The 19333-nt window shown below is 41.7% G+C and overlaps 1 protein-coding gene across 3 annotated transcripts in view; it reads right to left on the bottom strand.

Annotated features, from left to right (window-relative positions):
* KLF12 (KLF transcription factor 12) overlaps positions 1 to 18563 on the bottom strand; it is a 248115-nt gene extending 229552 nt beyond the window's left edge. For 2 of the 3 annotated variants that reach the window (XM_073663971.1, XM_073663970.1), the window contains exon 1: positions 18249 to 18370. The gene's annotated coding sequence lies outside the window, so the exon portion shown is untranslated. Of the gene's footprint in view, positions 1 to 18248; positions 18371 to 18406 lie in introns of those variants that run through there. The other variant, XM_073663972.1, reaches the window with a different exon arrangement.
* Between the last annotated feature and the right edge of the window lie 770 nt (positions 18564 to 19333).

Consider the following 19333-nt stretch of genomic DNA (forward strand, 5'->3'; position numbering starts at 1 on the left):
TACAAAGAAACTGGCTCACATGAGGGCCGCCCCAAGAAAGGAAGACCAAGAGTCACCTCTGATTCTGAGGATAAGTTTATCCGAGTCACCAGCCTCAGAAATCGCAGGTTAACAGCAGCTCAGATTAGAGACCAGGTCAATGCCACACAGAGTTCTAGCAGCAGACACGTCTCTACAACAACTGTTAAGAGGAGACTTTGTGCAGCAGGCCTTCATGGTAAAATAGCTGCTAGGAAACCACTGCTAAGGACAGGCAACAAGCAGAAGAGACTTGTTTGGGCTAAAGAACACAAGGAATGGACATTAGACCAGTGGAAATCTGTGCTTTGGTCTGATGAGTCCAGATTTGAGATCTTTGGTTCCAACCACCGTGTCTTTGTGCGACACAGAAAAGGTGAACGGATGGACTCTACATGCCTGGTTCCCACCATGAAGCATGGAGGAGGAGGTGTGATGGTGTGGGGGTGCTTTGCTCGTGACACTGTTGGGGATTTATTCAAAATTGAAGGCATACTGAACCAGCATGGCTACCACAGCATCTTGCAGTGGCATGCTAATCCATCCGGTTTGCCTTTAGTTGGACCATCATTTATTTTTCAACAGGACAATGACCCCAAACACACCTCCAGACTGTGTAAGGGCTAATTGACCAAGAAGGAGAGTGATGGGGTGCTGCGCCAGATAACCTGGCCTCCAGTCAGCAGAACTGATCCCAATCGAGATGGTTTGGGGTGAGCTGGACCGCAGAGTGAAGGCAAAAGGGCCAACAAGTGCTAAGCATCTCTGGGAACTCCTTCAAGATTGTTGGAAGACCATTTCCGGTGACTACCTCTTGAAGCTCATCAAGAGAATGCCAAGAGTGTGCAAAGCAGTCATCAAAGCAAAAGGTGGCTACTTTGAAGAACCTAGAATATAAGACATATTTTCAGTTGTTTCACACTTTTTTGTTAAGTATATAATTCCACATGTGGTAATTCATAGTTTTGATGCCTTCAGTGTGAATGTACACTTTTCATAGTAATGAAAATACAGAAAAATCTTTAAATGAGAAGGTGTGTCCAAACTTTTGGTCTGTACTGTACATGGATGACATCCGTGTGTCATCAGTGTGACATGTACCGGCGCCTGGGAATCAGTGTACAGTTAGCACTGTTCCCAAGCGCCGGGTGCTGAATTCTGCCTTCATCATGGTTCCTGCTGCCGCTGCGATCAGCACCAGCATGTACAATGATGAGAGTAGTAGTATTCTGCTCTCACAATGTCTCTGTGTCCCCCGCTGTAATCCTCTGACCGCTGACGCCGGGAAAAATGAGCCGCTGCAGCGAGCGCCTCCGGAGCTGAGCTCAGGAGCGGTGTCCTGTCACTCACTGAGCTCAGCTCCGGAGCCGCTCGCTGCAGCGGCTCATTCTGCTCAGCTCCTCGGCGTCAGCGGTCAGAGGATTACAGCAGGGGACACCTAGGAGAAGTGAGTATATGGATTTTATTATTTTATTCTTATTCTTACACAGGGACACTGCAGGAGCAGACACTACTACCCTCATCATTGTCCCTGCTGGTGCTGATCACAGCACCGGTAGGGAACCATTATGAGGGAAGCGTTCAGCAGCCGGCGCTTGAGAACAGTGCTAACTGTACCGCTGATTCCCAGGCGCCGGTACGTGTGATCATGATACGGCATACGGTTGCCACATGTGTGATACATGGGACACGGATATCTCCGTTACCGGTTCTTCTGGTACCAGAAATATACCAACGTGTGAAACCGGCCTAAGTGTCAGTGTGAAAATAAAAAATCACAGCATGAACTATTCTCATCCATGACTTGGATGAGACTCACCTATACTAATAAACCCCATATCTGCATGTTAATAGCGTTTTTTTACGTGACAAGTTCACTTTAAAAGGTGGATTTATAAAAACGGATGTCACACGGTTGTAAAAACGGCACATACGGATAAGTGTGGATGAAAACATAGATGAAAATCATCCGAGCTTTCTGTATGAGTTTCATCCAATTTTTCATACTCTTGTCTGAACCCAGCCTAAGGCTACATTCACACATCCGTATGAGAAAAATAGACCGATTTTCTCAAGTGTCATCCTAATTGCTTCGACTTCTTTTCACTTATGCAGGTAGACATCTGAACTTTTATTTATCCATTGACTCTTAATAGATCAGTTAAAAATGGATGATACTCGGATGGAACTCTGAAGCACACAGTCTTCAGTGTTCATCCATTTTATAAGTAAACCACAGACTTTAATGGTGGAATCTGATCTGCAAAACGGATGAGAATAGGACATGCTTTGAATGCTGTGTGTGTATGGATCTGAGAAAAAATAGACAGCACTAGTACATGTCACACAGATGTGTAAATGTAGCCTAAGGTTATATTCATACAGAGATATTTGACAGTTTTGGGCAAATTCTGTCCCAAAGCCAAATTAAAAGAATCAAATATTCAAAAAGTAAGCCTTCTATTTATTTCAATTGGAAAAGTTCTTGTAGTACTGTCTTTTTCTGCATGGGAAAAATAAGCAATCCATTAATTGTTGAGGTCTGATAAAATGCTTCAATTTTTTTCACTGAACAAATAAGCAGAAAAATGCTCCCATATAAAAAAGCTGCATCAAACTTTGCACACAAAAAAAAACAAACACTTTTTTTGACACTTCGTGTGAATCTACTTTAAGTAAGTGAGTTAATGACACAACTGGAAACACTGGGTATGTCACACAAAGGATGACCTCGGAGATCACACACAAGTAAGCATGTTGATTTAGAGATATGAAGTCGGAAATGTTAAGCACAGAGCATGGGCAGATTAGTGCAGGCAATGCAAGTTCCAACATGTCAATGTTACATTTGGCATTAAAATCTGTTCAATACAATTGTCAAAAACTACAAATATCAACTAACATCTGTTCACAATGCAGTCATTTAAATGATACTCCCATAGATACTAAATTGCTAGAAAGGGGATTTCAACCAATGGTAATCTAATGTGTATGGGCACACATTTTTCCTTTGGAAAGTCTCTGTTCTTGCTTAACCCCTTTACCCCCTGAGGGTGGTTTGCACGTTAATGACCGGGCCAATTTTTACAATTCTGACCACTGTCACTTTATGAGGTAATTACTCTGGAACGCTTCAACGGTTCCCCCTGATTCTGAGAATGTTTTTTCATGACATATTGTACTTCATGATTGTGGTAAAATTTCTTCGATATCACTTGCGTTTATTTGTGAAAAAAAAGGAAATTTGGCGAAAATTTTGAAAATTTTGCAATTTTCAAAATTTGAATTTTTATGCCCTTAAATCAGAGAGATATGTCACACAAAATACTTAATAAATAACATTTCCCACATGTCTACTTTACATCAGCACAATTTTGGAACCAAAATTTTTTTGGGTTAGGGAGCTATAAGGGTTAAAAGTTGACCAGCGATTTCTCATTTTTCCAACAAAATTTACAAAACCATTTTTTTAGGGACCACATCACATTTGAAGTCACTTTGAGAGGTCTTTATGACAGAAAATACCCAAAAGTGACACCATTATAAAAACTTCACCCCTCAAGGTGCTCAAAACCACATTCAATAAGTTTATTAACCCTTCAGGTGCTTCACAGGAATTTTTGGAATGTGGAAGAAAAAAATGAACATTTAACTTTTTTCCCAAAAATGTTACTTTAGACCCAATTTTTTTTATTTTCGCAAGGGTAACAAGAAAAAATGGACCCTAAAATGTGTTGTACAATTTCCGCTGGGCACGCAGATACCCCATATGTGGGGAAAAACCACTGTTTGGGCGCACAGCAGGGCTCGGAAGGGAAGGAGCGCCATTTGACTTTTTGATTGTAAAATTTGCTTGAATAATTAGCGGACGCCATGTTGCGTTTGGAGAGCCCCTGTGTGCCTAAACAGTGGAAACCCCCCACAAGTGACCCCATTTTGGAAACTAGACCCCCAAGGCACCTATATAGATGCATAGTGAGCACTTGGAACCCCTATGTGCTTCACAAATTGATTCGTAAAAATGAAAAAGTGGAAAAAAAAATACTTTTTTACTTTTATGAATAAATTTGTGAAGCACCTGTGGGTTCCAAGTGCTCACTATGCATCTAGATAGGTGCCTTGGGGGGTCTAGTTTCCAAAATGGGGTCACTTGTGGGGGAGCTCCAATGTTTAGGCACACAGAGGCTCTCCAAACGCAGCATGGTGTCCGCTAACAATTTGAGCCGATTTTCCATTCAATTTGTTAGCAGACACCATGTCGCGTTTGGAGAGCCCCTGATGTACCTAAACAGTGGAAACCCCCCACAAGTGACCCCATTTTGGAAACTACACCCCTAAAGGATTTTATCAAGGGGTATAGTGAACATTTTGAACCCAGAGGTACGACACAGAATTTGATAACATTAGGTCATCATATTGAATAAGTTGTCATTAGTCTTGAGCGCAAGTGCTCGCTACTTGAGTTTGCATCGGGTACTCAGGTATGCACCATGTACTGCTTGTGCTCGAGTGACATGCTCGAGTCCCTGCCCCGCATGTTTCACGGTTATTAGACACCCAAAAAAAAACATGCGGGGGATCGCTCGTGCATGGCAGGCAATCCCCGCAAAGTTTTTTTGGCCGCGAAGCATATGGGGCGGAGACTACAGCATGTCACTCAAATACCCACGATACTCAGTGCATACCCGTGCACCCGATGCAAACTCAAGTAGTGAGCACTTGCGCTCAACACTAGTCGCCATATGGTCATCATTTTTTCTTACTTTTGAAAAAAATCCCAACCCTAGCACAACCCTAACCCGAGAGTTTATTTTTTACGCCGTTCCTTGTGCGGTATAAGTGATTAGACGACTTTATTCTTCGGGTCGGTGCGACTACAGCGATACCAGAATCATATGGGGTTTTTATGATTGACAGCTGTCACACACTAAAGACGCATTTTTTGTAAAATCTAGTTTTTGCATCGCCATATTTTGAGAGCTATAATTTTTCCAGATTTTGGCAGACAGAGTCATGTGACGGCTTGTTTTTTGCGGGATGAGTTGACGTTTTTATTGATGCATTTTCAGGCATGTGATCGCTTTCTATTCAGATTTTTGGGAGGCAGAATAAACAAAAACCAACAATTCAGGAATTGTTTCTTTTTTTTTTTTTTTTAATTCTGTTCCGCGTGTGGTAAAATTGATAAGGAAGCTTTATTCTTTGGGTCAGTACGTTTACAGCGGTACCACATTTATATCGTTTTTCTATGTTTTGCACTTTTACATAAAAGCAATTTTATAGAAAAAATTACTTTTTAGCATCGCTTTATTCTGAGAGCTATAACTTTTTTATTTTTTGGCTGATGGAGCTGTATGGCGGCTTGTTTTTTGCAGGACGAGATGATGTTTTCAGCGGTACTATTTTTATTTATATTAGTCTTTTTGATCGTGCGTTATTCCATTTTTTGTTTGGCGGTATGGTGATAAACCATTGTTTTTTGCTTCGTTTTTTTTTTTTTTTACCGTGTTCACTGAAGGGGTTAACTAGTGGGACAGTTTTATAGGTCAGGTCGTTCCGGACGCGGCAATACCAAATATGTGTACTTTTATTCTTTTTTTTTCATAATAATATTTATTGATGGGTACATTATATTTTTATTTTTGGTGGATTTTTTTTTTTTTTTCACTTTATGACAGTTTTTTTACTTTGTCCCACTATGGGACTTTCACTTTTTTTTCTCTGATTGCCTGCATGGCACAGGAATGCAGCACCATCCCTGTGCCATGCAGGCTGTCAACGCTGGACAGGGAGAAGATAGTTTGGAAATGCACTGCGCGTGTCCAAAAAATCTTCCTGCTGTCTGGTGACCCGGATGTTGTCATGACGACATCGGGTCATCGTGGCAACATCCAGGAAGCCGCGGCAGACAGCGCTGGAGGCCAGAAGAGGAGGTGAGTACACCGATCACCTCCCCTTAGCCACCACAATGCTGCGATCGACTTCGATCGCAGCATTGCGGGGGTTAATGTGCCGGAAGCGGTGCGGGACCGCTCCCTGCACATAGCCCCGGGTGTCAGCTGTGTCAATCAGCTGACACCCGGCGGCGATCGCACCCGCACAGCCTGTGTGCGGGCAAAATCGGCAGGGTGTATTAATACGTATCTGGTCCATAAGTCCCAGGGCACAGATACGTACTAATACGCCCTATGTCGTAAAGGGGTTAAAGAGTCTCAGCAAAAATTCCCACGATGAGGTTTTGATACCTTTTTGACGCTGCGTGTTTTCCCTTCGTCAAAAATGCAGCGTCTTAGGCTATGTTCATACGTTGCATTTTTTGCTTTGTTTTTTTTTTATGCAGATTTTAAGCTGTGTTTTACAGCACCAGCAAAGTCTATGAGATTTCAGAAATCTCATGCACACACATTTTTTTTCTCCTGACTGATTTGGAAAACTGCTGTGTTTCTGAAAACAGCAGCATGTCCCTTCTTTCAGCCTTTTTGCAGCGTTTTTTTTTTCACCCATAGAAAGCAATGGGTAAGAGTAAAAACGCAGCAAAAAAAGCAGGTGTCAGGTTTTGCTGCCTTTTTAGTGAAATAAAAGCAGGTACAGCAGTATGTGAAACCCATTTATTTTTGTGATTTTCCCATAACGTCTTGGTGTTCATGGCAGTTGAGAATGGCAGTTTGGATTAGAACAGTTTAATTAAATTAGTGATGTGTAGGATTGGCTGACCAAGGTGTGAAATTAAACAATACCGGTGACAGACCAAAGTGTGAAAGTAAACAGTGCCCTACAAGCTCAATGCACTGTCAATGTCTTAGATAAACTATTGCCAAATCAATTCACCTCCCCCTCTGTTACATTTGTAGTTGTATATTTTTTCATGAACTTATATGAACATTTTTGTTCAGAATAGTCACTATTTTTTCAGACATAATTTTTTTCCACTAAATAATTTGATCAAATTGCCCTTTTTCCAAAAATGGTTTTATGGTTTCACATATGTCTTGCATTGGTGACCTGTGGTCATGCTTCTGTGGTGGAAGCAAAGCTGAACGTTGGGATCCTGAAAAACGCAGCAAAAATGCAATAAAATCTGCTTTTTGTAATCAGATGCTTTAATGCCAAGAAAGCAAGTTATGCTGCAGGAAAAAAACGCAGCAAAAATGCAACATAGCCTTACAGTTCTAGCAAAGTGTATGGGATTTATAGAAATGTTATGCCCATTGTGCTTCTTTTTAACGCTGCATTAACTCACCTGCGGTACGCGCTTCAAATCCGCCGCATGTCAATTTCTCTCGTGGGTACGCTGGGTTTTCTGTGCAGAATTTCCCTTGCATTTGGTGCAGAAATTCCACAGGTTAAAAACGCACACGCGGTGGAACCGCATCAAAAATGCATCTAATTTGCACCAAAGTATTTCAATAAAGTTTTGTTAAAGCAAAAAACAGGATGTATCAATAACAAAGCAGCTTTATTTACAGCATGACACACCAAACAGAGAAAAAAACGCAGAGTTAAAAACGCGATAAAAACACAAGAAACCCAATTCAAATAATAGGTGCAGAAATTCTGCAACATCAAAAAGGCACCAAAAGCTCATCATGGGAACGTAGCCTAATGGTGTGTAAGTCTATTAAAATACCTATGGATCGCTGTCTTCTTCGGTTTCCAGTGCCATTCCAGTACCAGGTGATTGCTTTGCAATTTTTCCACCTTAGGCCACGTGCACACATTGAGTATTTAGTGAGTTTTTATCGCAGTATTTGTAAGCCAAAACCAGGAGTGGAACAAATACTCAACGTGTGCACGCGGCCTTATGCCTCCTTCACACGTCTGTGTTTCCAGTTCGTGTGGTATCTGTTTTTTTCACGGATAACACACGTACCCATTATAACAAATGGTGCTCTGCACATGTCTGTGCAAACCACATGGAGACATGTCCGTTTTTTTACAACGTGTGCGGTCAGTGGTTATCATTGCAAAGTATAGGAGAAGCTCTGTAATATATTTCATTAATCATGCCAGAAAAACACTGATGACACACTAATGGTAAAAATGGACACACTGGTGGAATACACTGATGACACCAGTACTGTTTTATAATCTACATGTTTTATATGGATGTGTGAAGGCGGGCTTAGGCTATGTTCACATGTTGAGTATTTCATGAGTTTTTTTACCTCAGTATTTGAAAGCCAAAACCAGGAGTGGAACTATCAGAGGAAAAATATAATAGAAACACGTCACCACTTCTGCATTTATCACCCACTGCTGGTTTTGGCTTACAAATATTGAGGTAAAAAAACTCATGAAATACTCAACATGTGAACATGGCCTAGGGGAGTTGCTGCCTTCCTAGTGTAAGGCTACGTTCCCACTATAACTTTTTGGGGAGTTTTTTTTACGTTGCATATTTTCAATAAAATGCAAGTAACCTATTTTACTTAATGGGTGCAGAAATGGTGCAGAAAATCTGCAACATCAAAAGCCCATTGTGGGAACATAGCCTAAATAGATAACACTCACAACATTGCCTCATATTGAGAAAGTGACTTCAAGTCCACATACAAGTAACTGTCAGATCTACTTTCACATCACATGGACCACAAGAGGACTGCGGTGGTGCTGAAAACCTGGGAAGATGACAATTGGTAGGTATATTTATACACTTACATAGATAACTAGGAAGGACTATGGAATACAATTTCTGATCAGACCTCGCTTCGAGAAGTGTTCACGAACTGGTAACTCGGAAGCCACATGTAGTTCTCAGGTCTACTGAATGAGGCTCTCCAGCTGAAAGCCACACTACAGCACTACAGTTTGTAAAGCTATTTAAAAGTGACTTGTTAAATCTTGACTTTAAAGCTGATATTCTACTTAAAGCAGCATATGTAACAACATTACATTACTCATCTCACTGCCTGCTATGTAGTACAGATGGGTACAATATGTGTCATCTTATGAGAAACACTCAACTCTCATCAAGTAAGTTCTCAGTAGGTTTTCAAACTTAGTTGATCTTGCTCCGTAATCAAGTGGATTTCTACCTTTTGGATATGTTCATATAGAGTTTGGTTTTTTTTTACATGGATTTTGAAGCAGGTCCTCTCCCACATCAAAGAGGATTGAAAAAGTATTTGAATCATTTTTTTAATGTGGATTTTTGCAGCAGATCAGCTTCAAACTCCATGTGAATACACCATTAAGGTATGTTAACATAAGAAATTGATGCCACTGCCTCATTCATCTCAATGGGGTTTTCACAGAAATCACAGCACAAGATGCAGAAACAACCGCATTCAGATACATACAATAGATTTTCAGTCAGAAATTTGGCAACATAACTGCAGTTTGTAGCATACCCTTTCAAAGGGTCATCTGCCAGGTGCTGCTCCTGTGGAGAAGGCAGATGATCCCTTCATTCAAGCCTCGATAGATTTCTTCAAACTGGATTCAGACAAGAAAACCAGAAGGGCCAATGTCTTACAATGTCCAAGCAATTACATAAACATACTATACATACGATAGCTGTGCTTATCAGCAGAACTCAATCATTAGGGTGACAGTGTTGTGGACAAGGCTTTATATAATGTCATCCATGCGCTGTAGAGAGAACCCACAGTGTAGATTCACCAGCGCTGTGCATCTGATATCCACAGTATGTCAACTTCTGCTGCAGGTATTCACTATGGACTTCACCCTTTGTATTGCCAAGAGTGATGGGGGAGGTATACGTGCAGTACAGCGGAAACCGCAGCGATAGCCGTGCAATTTAGTGTAGATATTGTTACTGCAAATTTACTGTAGAAATGCCACAGCAAATACATCCTGTGTGTACATACCCTTAATGGGGTTTTCCCACGAACAAACGTTCATTTTTATCAACAGATCTTGGAATAATAATAAGTTCCACAATTAGATGTGTTTAAATAAAATGTTCCTGTGCTGAGATAATCTTACAAATGTGCCCCTGGTGTGTACTGTGTAATGGCTGTGTCTGACCATACAGGAACATGGTCTGATCATACCACAGCTCCTGGGCACAGGAGGAAGCAAAAGAGTATACAGACATTACAACAGGGGATCACAGCTGATTCTTTCTGTGAGGTAAAATATTTCACTGTTTTTAAACAAGATTTTCCTTCAAAGAAAGAATACTGTCTGTATACTCTCTTCCTTCCTCCTGTGCCCAGGAGATGTGGTATGATCAGACCGTGTTCAGTACACGGTCAGACACAGCCATTACACAGTACACAGCAGGGGCACATTTATAAGATTATCTCAGCACAGGATCATTTTTTTTAAACACATCCAATTGTGGAAATTATTATTATTCCAAGATCTATTGATTAAAATCAACTTTTGTTCATGGGAAAACCCCTTTAACCCCTTAACAACATTTGACGTACTAATACGCGTCTGTGCCCTGGGACTTAAGAGCCAGACCCGTATTAGTACGTCATGGCGATCGCGCGTGCACACAGGCTGTGCGGTCGCGATCGCCGCCGGGTGTCAGCTGATAGTACCGGGTGTCAGCTGTGACAATGTGCAGGGAGCGGTCCTGCACCGCTCCCAGCACATTAACCCCCGCGATGCTGCGATCAAAGTCGATCGCAGCATTGCGGAAGCAAGGGGAGGTGATCGCAGATACTCACCTCCTCTTCCGGCTTCCTGTGCTGACTGCCGTGGCTTCCAGGATGTTGCCATGATGACCCGATGTCATCATGACAACATCCGGGTCACGAGACAGCAGGAAGATTTTTTGGACATGCGCAGTGCATCTCCAAACAATCTTCTCCCTGTCCAGCGCTGACAGCCTGCATGACACAGGGATGGTGCTGCATTCCTGTGCCATGCAGGCGATCAGAAAAAAAAAAGTGAAAGTCCCATAGTAGGACAAAGTAATAAAGTTTAAAGACTGTCAGAAAGTGAAAAAAAAAAATGTAAAAAAAAATTGTAAAAATATAAAAAAAAAATAAAAAAAATAATCCACCAAAAATAAAAAAACAATAAAAGTACACATATTTGGTATTGCCGCGTCCGGAACAACCTGACCTATAAAACTGTCCCAGTGTTAACCCCTTCAGTGAACACGGTAAAAAAAAAAAAAAAAAAAGCAAAAAACAATGCTTTATCACCATACCGCCAAACAAAAAATGGAATAACACGCGATCAAAAAGACAAATATAAATAAAAATGGTACCGCTGAAAACGTCATCTCGTCCCGCAAAAAACAAGCAACCATACAGCTCCATCAGCCGAAAAATAAAAAAGATATAGTTCTCAGAATAAAGCTATGCTAAAAAATATTTTTTTCTATAAAATTGCTTTTATTATGTAAAAGTGCAAAACATAGAAATACGATATAAATGTGGTACCGCTGTAAACATACTGACCCGAAGAATAAAGCTGCCTTATCAATTTTACCACACGCGGAACAGAATAATAAAAAAAAAAAAAAAACAATTCCTGAATTGTTGGTTTTTGTTTATTCTGCCTCCCAAAAATCGGAATAGAAAGCGATCAAAAAATGTCACGTGCCTGAAAATGGCACCAATAACAACGTCAACTCATCCCGCAAAAAACAAGCTGTCAAATGACTGTCTGCCACAATCTGGAAAAATTATAGCTCTCAAAATATGGCGATGCAAAAACTAGATTTTACAAAAAATGCGTCTTTTAGTGTGTGTGACAGCTGTCAATCATAAAAACCCCATATGATTCTGGTATCGCTGTAGTCTCACCGACCCGAAGAATAAGGTCGTCTAATCACTTATACCGCATGAGGAACGGCGTAAAAAATAAACTCTCAGGTTAGGGTTGTGCTAGGGTTAGGGTTGCGCTAGGGTTAGGGTTGCGCTAGGGTTAGGGTTGTGCTACGGTTAGGGCTGGGGTTGGGGTTGTGATGGGGTTGGGATTTTTTTCAAAAGTAAGAAAAAAAGATGACGATATGGCGACTAGTGTTGAGCGCAAGTACTCGCTACTTGAGTTTGCATCGGGTGTTCTGGTATGCATTGAGTATCGTGGGTATTTGAGTGACATGCTCGAGTCTCCGCCCCATATGCTTCACGGCCCAAAAAACTTTGCAGGGATTGCCTGCCATGCACGAGCAATCCCCGCATGTTTTTTTTTGGGTGTCTAATAACCGTGAAACATCCGGGCGGGGACTCGAGCATGTCACTCGAGCACACGCAGTACATGGTGCATACCTGAGTACCCGATGCTAACTCAAATTGATTCATAATAATGAAAAAGTGTTTTTTTTTTCACTTTTTCATTTTTACGAATCAATTTGTGAAGCACCTGGGGGTTCCAACTGCTCACTATGCATCTAGATAGGTGCCTTGGGGGGTCTAGTTTCCAAAATGGGGTCACTTGTGGGGAAGCTCCAATGTTTGGGCACACAGGGACTCTCCAAATGCAACATGGTGTCCGCTAACAAATTGTCAGCTCAAATTGTTAGGGGACACCATGTTGCGTTTGGAGAGTCCCTGTGTGCCCAAACATTGGAGCTCCCCCACAAGTGACCCCATTTTGGAAACTAGACCCCCCAAGGCACCTAGATGCATAGTGAGCACTTGGAACCCCTAGGTGCTTCACAAATTGATTCGTAAAAATGAAAAAGTGAAAAAAAAAAACACTTTTTCATTTTTACGAATCAATTTGTGAAGCACCTGGGGGTTCCAATAGCTCACTATGCATCTAGATAGGTGTCTTGGTGGGTCTAGTTTCCAAAATGGGGTCACTTGTGAGGGAGCTCCAATGTTTGGGCACACAGGGGCTCTCCAAACGCAACATGGCGTCCGCTAATTATTCAAGCAAATTTTACAATCAAAAAGTCAAATGGCGCTCCTTCCCTTCCGAGCCTTGCCGTGCGCCCATACAGTGGTTTTTCCCCACATATGGGGTATCTGCGTGCCCAGGGGAAATTGCACAACAAATTTTGGGGTCCATTTTTTCTTGTTACTTCTGTGAAAATAAAAAAAATTGGGTCTAAATTAACATTTTTGTGAAAAAAGTTAAATGTTCATTTTTTTCTTCCACATTCCAAAAATTCCTGTGAAGCACCTGAAGGGTTAATAAACTTATTGAATGTGGTTTTGAGCACCTTGAGGGGTGCAGTTTTTAGAATGGTGTCACTTTTGGGTATTTTCTGTCATAAAGACCTCTCAAAGTGACTTCAAATGTGATGTGGTCCCTAAAAAAATGGTTTTGTAAATTTTGTTGGAAAAATTAGAAATCGCTGGTCAACTTTTAACCCTTATAGCTCCCTAAAAAAAAAAAATTTTGGTTCCAAAATTGTGCTGATGTAAAGTAGACATGTGGGAAATGTTATTTATTAACTCTTGTGTGACATAACTCTCTGATTTAAGGGCATAAAAATTCAAATTTTGAAAATTGCTAAATTTTCAAAATTTTCGCCAAATTTCCGTTTTTTTTCACAAATAAACGCAAGTGATATCAAAGAAATTTTACCACAATCATGAAGTACAATATGTCACGAAAAAACAATCTCAGAATCAGGGGGATCCGTTGAAGCGTTCCAGAGTAATTACCTCATAAAGTGACAGTGGTCAGAATTGTAAAAATTGGCCTGGTCATTGACGTGCAAACCACCCTCGGGGGTTAAGGGGTTAAGGCCGGAGTCACATTAGCGTATAGCATTTGATGCGATATGCAAATGACACTCGGCTCAAACTCTGCTGTGAACGTGAACCGAGTGTCAGTGCTTCGATCTCGCATGAGAGAATCACAGCACAGGTGCGAAGGAGACGGAGAAAGCAATTTCTCCATCTCCTCCATTGCTGGCATCTGCGGTAATCACACTGAAGTTGGATGCCATCCGAGTGCCGTCCGATGTTTCACATGCACCCTTAGACTTGAATGGGTGAGTGCGATCCGATTCTAGGATGCACGGGCAGCATGCTGAATCGGCATGAGAAAATAATCGCAGATCTGAGAAGCCCCATAGAATAACACTGGTCCCGAGTGCTATGCAATATTTTATCGCATAGCACTCGGCCGTGTTATACACTCGTGTGAGCGAGCCCTAAGGCTCAATTCCCATGATGAGTATTTGGTGGGTTTTTGCCATTGCAGATTTTTTGCAACATTTCTGCTACTTTCAGCTAAATTAGAGTGTTTGCATTTTGAGTGCGTTTTATCACATTTTTGATGCTGAGGGTTTTTGTCTCATTTTTTTATGCCTTTGTTATGTTTTAAATAAAGCTGTTTTTATATTTCCTGGTATTTGGCTTTAACAAAACTTTATTGATACGGTCATATTTAGCTTAACCAGTGTCTTTAGTGTGTTTTTCCACAGCAGAAACGCACAAAAACAGTGTACGCTTCTTTTTCTACATGCGGATTCTCTGCGTCTAATGCAATTCTATGAGGAAAATCCGCACATAAAACTCAGCGTATCCGTGAGAGAAATTGAGATGATTTCAAAGACACACCATAGATCAGTTTGCATGCTCCGTGTGAACGTTCTCACAATGAGTTTTTGATGTTGCAGATTTTCTGCACCATTTCTGCACCCATTAAGTAGAATAGGTTACTTGGATTTTTTCAGGAAAATACGCAGCGTAAAATACTCACCAAAAACTCATCATGGGAACGTAGCTTAACCCCTTCATGACCTTGGGATTTTCCGTTTTTTTGCGTTTTTGTTTTTTGCTCCCCTTCTTCCCAGAGCCATAACATTTTTATTTTTCAATCAATATGGTCGTGTGACAGCTTGTTTTTTTTGTGGGACAAGTTTTAGTTTTGAACGACACCATTGGTCTTACCATATTGTGTGCTGGAAAACAGGAAAAAAATTCAGAGTGCGGTGAAATTGCAAAAAAAAGTGTAATTCAACGATTTTTTTTTTTTACCATGTTCACTAAATGCTAAAACAGACCTGCCATTATGATTCTCCAGGTCATTATGAGTTTGTAGATACTTAACATGTATAGGTTCTTTTTTAAATTAATTGGTGAAAAAAAAATGCAAAGTTTGTAAAAAAAAAAAAACAAAATGGCTCCATTTTCCAAAACCTGTAGCATCTCCATTTTTCGGGATCTGAGGCTGGGTGAGGGCTTACTTTTTGTGCACCGAGCTGATGTTTTTATTGATACCATTTTGGGGTAGATATGATGATTTGATCGTCTGTTATTGGATTTTATTGCAATGTTGCGGCGACCAAAAAAACGTAATTCTGGAGTTTTGATTTTTTTTCTCGTTATGCCATTTACCGATTGGATTAATTCCATTTATATTTTGATAGATCAGACATTTCTGAAGGCGGCAAAACCAAATGTGTATTTTTTTTATTTTATTTAGAATTTTTTAAAAAACATTTTTTTTCTACTTTTTGCTTGCTTTAATAGTCTCCTTAGGAGATTTGAAGTTGCGATCGTCTGATCGCTTGTGGTCCTCATAGCAGGGCCGGTGTTCATAGCAGATCAGCGATGACAAGCACGGGGATCTTCTGCAGACCCCTGGTTGTCATGTCAACCCATCGTCGACCCGCAATCATGTGACAGGGGCACCGATGGGCAGGGGTTGTGACGCACTTCAGGCGAGATCATGTTAAATTCCGCTGTCAGAGACTGACAGCAACATTTAACATGTTAAGAGCCATGGGTAAATCACGGAAAAGTTGCGGGCTCAGCGCCGGAGCCCGCATCAAAGGGAGAGACATGACCTATAATGCATCTATACGTCATAGGTCGTGAAGGGGTTAAGACGCTGCATTTTTTGCTCCGTGAAAATACGCAGCATCAAATACTCACTAAAAATTCATTGTGGGAACTCAACCTGAGTCCCCGCCATTCGTGATACTATGACCTGTGTGATCTTATTCTTTTTTCTTTAGATTTTCAACAAACCCATAGCATAATTTAAGACATACTGAGGAAATAAAAGTTATAGAAATCAGCTGTAAGAATTTTGCAATAAAAACCTGCAAGCTGTGGGATACCCACATTTCCTGCAGTTATATTACAGAACTATCAGCACACTGCAAGCTGCCATTTAGGACAGCCTGTATTATGTTCACAGTCTGTAGATACTCTGATCATAAAACAGCCTGGGGGGGGAAAGGGGCTTGTGCAGGTTATTTTAATTTCCTCCAAATGCCCTCCAGGACTTTACAGAAATGGTCTCATGGGCAATAGATGTAGTAGATGGCGAAACAGTACATTTATGCAAATTTAATCACAATGTATCTCTTAAAAATAAATAAATAGCAGAATTATTATTTCATTTTGATCAATATATAACCCGATGTCCATACAGAGCTGATAATCCACCAAACTCCAGAGAGCTGAACTTTCCCCAGGCTTCATATACATGGGGTTAAAAATAAACCCATGTCTGACATTCTGTTTCCTTTGAAGTGTTACATTTTGCATTCACAAGAATCATTATTGGATTTCTAAAGTAAAACATGACAAATCTACAGCGTTGGGAAACTCCTAATATACACAAACGTGATAATTCTGCACTCAAAAAAAAACTGATCTAAAAGAACTTTTCTTATTAAAAGCCGCCATATCTTGTAAACAAACACACGTTGCTGGAATAATCCCGAGCAATCCCAGTCCCAGTATTGGATTTGCTTTTCATTTCTGCAGTGCATGCAATAGAATGTGTAAACCGTCACATGGCTCTGCACCATATACAGATATAGGAACAGATCCATGACGACATAGAGGAAAACGAAGGGAGAAAGAGGAATGCAGAAGTCACAATGGATTAGGCTGGTGACGTCTCCCTGACTGACAGATGTCTGTGTTGGGACTCGCATTGCACATGCCTGTATTGTAAATGGCTCTTTTCTTTCTCCATGACAGGAGCGAATGATGGAGAGGAAACAATCTTAGAACCAATAGCTATTCGTGCTAAACAGATCATTAGTCAAGACCACTAAATACCCAACCAAGACACAGGCAGCCTTTAAATATCTCCAACCAAGCAGCTATGCTAAATGTCCCTTTATCCAGATTACAGATTCTGCCTGTGCTAATGCTTCACACTGAACACAGCTTTTAGCAGCTGACTATAAGCAGCTAACACTAAGGTGATCAGCTGCAGCCATGTAGCAGGGCTTGCTATACAAGAATACTGCCCATTGCCTTGGAATGGCTCTTTGTACATTGTATACAATAGATGGGGGGCTCAGTCACTCCCCAAAATGTTCAGGCTTTTTTTTTCCTAACTTTGACATTACATCAGTAATTACAAAGCAAAACAAACCCAACAACTTCCCAAAAACTGAAAACCATGTCCTTGGATGAGTATTAGAAATGATAATCATGATGTCACCGCAAGAGTGAAGGAAGCCAAACTGGGGGAGTCCTGCAGATAAAAGCGGTGGTCATCTCCATAGGCTGGCCACTGGTGATCACTATGATGCCATATCGGAGCAATATTAGAATGGGCATCCTCTCAGTTACATTCCCTGTGTCATATACCATTTATTATGCATTAATATATATTTATGCAATGCCACTGACAGCTGTGACAGCACCAATGTCTCCAGTAGGGATGCTGATTGCTACCTCGCCTGTTATTTCATGGATACAAACGTAATAAATAGAATCTGTCCACAATGTACAGCATTTATGTATCCCTCATACAGGATAGCCACAAGCCTCAGTGCACACAAAGGAAGATCACAGATCAAGAAGCAAATCCACACTGCCAGCAACTAATGTCAGGGGGTCAGTCCTCGGTGGTCTCATTACAGACCTAGGACAGCAGCTGCTCTTTGTGTGCTGCTGGCTTCTGACCATGCTAAATCAACATGCAAACTTAGGAGCTGTCAACTCAAGACCACCTCCACCTTCATTGATAATTACTGCCATAGGCCAGCCCTCTGACTACTTTTATGAGGCAAGTGACAGCAGTACATCATTACCATGCAGACAATGATGACCAGGGGGTTGGATGGGGGGCGCTGATGACAAGCAGGTCAATGCACTTTCTTCCAAAACACAACAAGAAAGTCCTAAACCCCCCCAGACACTTAGCATATATGTCAGTGCCATATAACCCCCCTTCCCCTATGATGGGATGCAAATGATCAGATCTGCAAGTTTAGGCAATGAAGACCACCACAGTGACAGATGATCAGCACAATTAGTGCTCTGATCAGGGAGGACTGGCAATGATGACACAGCTATGGAGAACATGGAATATGACTGTGTTGGGCACAGATGTAAATGCTGGTAAGAAATGGAAGAGTCACAGACCTGAGTAGAAGCTGCAGAGCAGTAGGGAAGGGTCTGATGTGCCTTACAGTCCCCTGTCTGTGCCTTCTCACACACACACACACACACAGCTGCTCAATGCACTTCTCAGGAAATGAATGGGGGCACACAGAGAACTGTTGTACTTGCAAATGACTTACCGGGATCACGTGATCTGCTAAATCTAGGGTGGGCCAGTGGGTGGAGGCTTCATAAACAAGAGAGGACAATATACTGGGAGCATTAGCAGCGTGCATCGAGTTACAGGGGAGCCCCAGCCTGGGGGGATGCTGACGGCCCCCGGCGCTGCGCCCGGCACTCAGCGCTCCCTCCGCGGGCTGGGCGCCTCCACAGCACGGCATGGCTCTGGTATTGGGGATGAGAAGTCGCAGGAGGCGGCTCTTGGAAGAATTCACCGTACATCGGCCGATACTTGTCTCTGCAGAACTGCCGGGGCCGCCGCTGTCCGAAATCCCCTTTTTTTCCTAGTGAACCCCTCCCTGCTCCCACCCTGAGGAGTAGGAGGCTACACCCACAGATGCCCGGGTCCATGCATCCGCCTGGAGATGGCAGGGCTGCCCGTGCACAGGCTAGTGTTGTCTCTGACAGATTCTACCACTGGCGCAGTCAGGAAAAGCTGGAGGAACACTGTGCAGCTTTATTATAGGGATCAATATCCAGGGGTGTACAAAGATTGGGGTAAAAAGTGCTGCAGACCACCACAACTGTGCTGTAAGGGGTCCCAGGTCACCTTCCTGTATTATGGTGGATTTCCTGTATTTCAATGAGAATTTGTGAAACTAAAATTTGCAACATTTTAATAACCACGCAAGGTGGACGCAGATCCCAACGGCGCCTGTGGACCTCCATTGATAGGACCTCACCCGATTTCTTTTGTGCTGCATGTTGTGTTATTCTTGGGAACACCACAAATGCCAATGTGAACAGATTTAAAGACCAGAATCGTGTTATTGGTCATTGCAGTAATTCACTGACATCTGTATATCAAATTAATGACACCTTAAATGGGGACTTGTGATATTGACGACCTCTCTATGGGATCGTTAGATAGGGGTCTGACACCCAGC

Source organism: Phyllobates terribilis, unplaced genomic scaffold (assembly GCF_046119375.1).
Source record: "Phyllobates terribilis strain yellow unplaced genomic scaffold, ASM4611937v1 Scaffold_2__4_contigs__length_985480577, whole genome shotgun sequence".
In the NCBI taxonomy this organism is placed as follows: Eukaryota; Metazoa; Chordata; class Amphibia; order Anura; family Dendrobatidae; genus Phyllobates; species Phyllobates terribilis.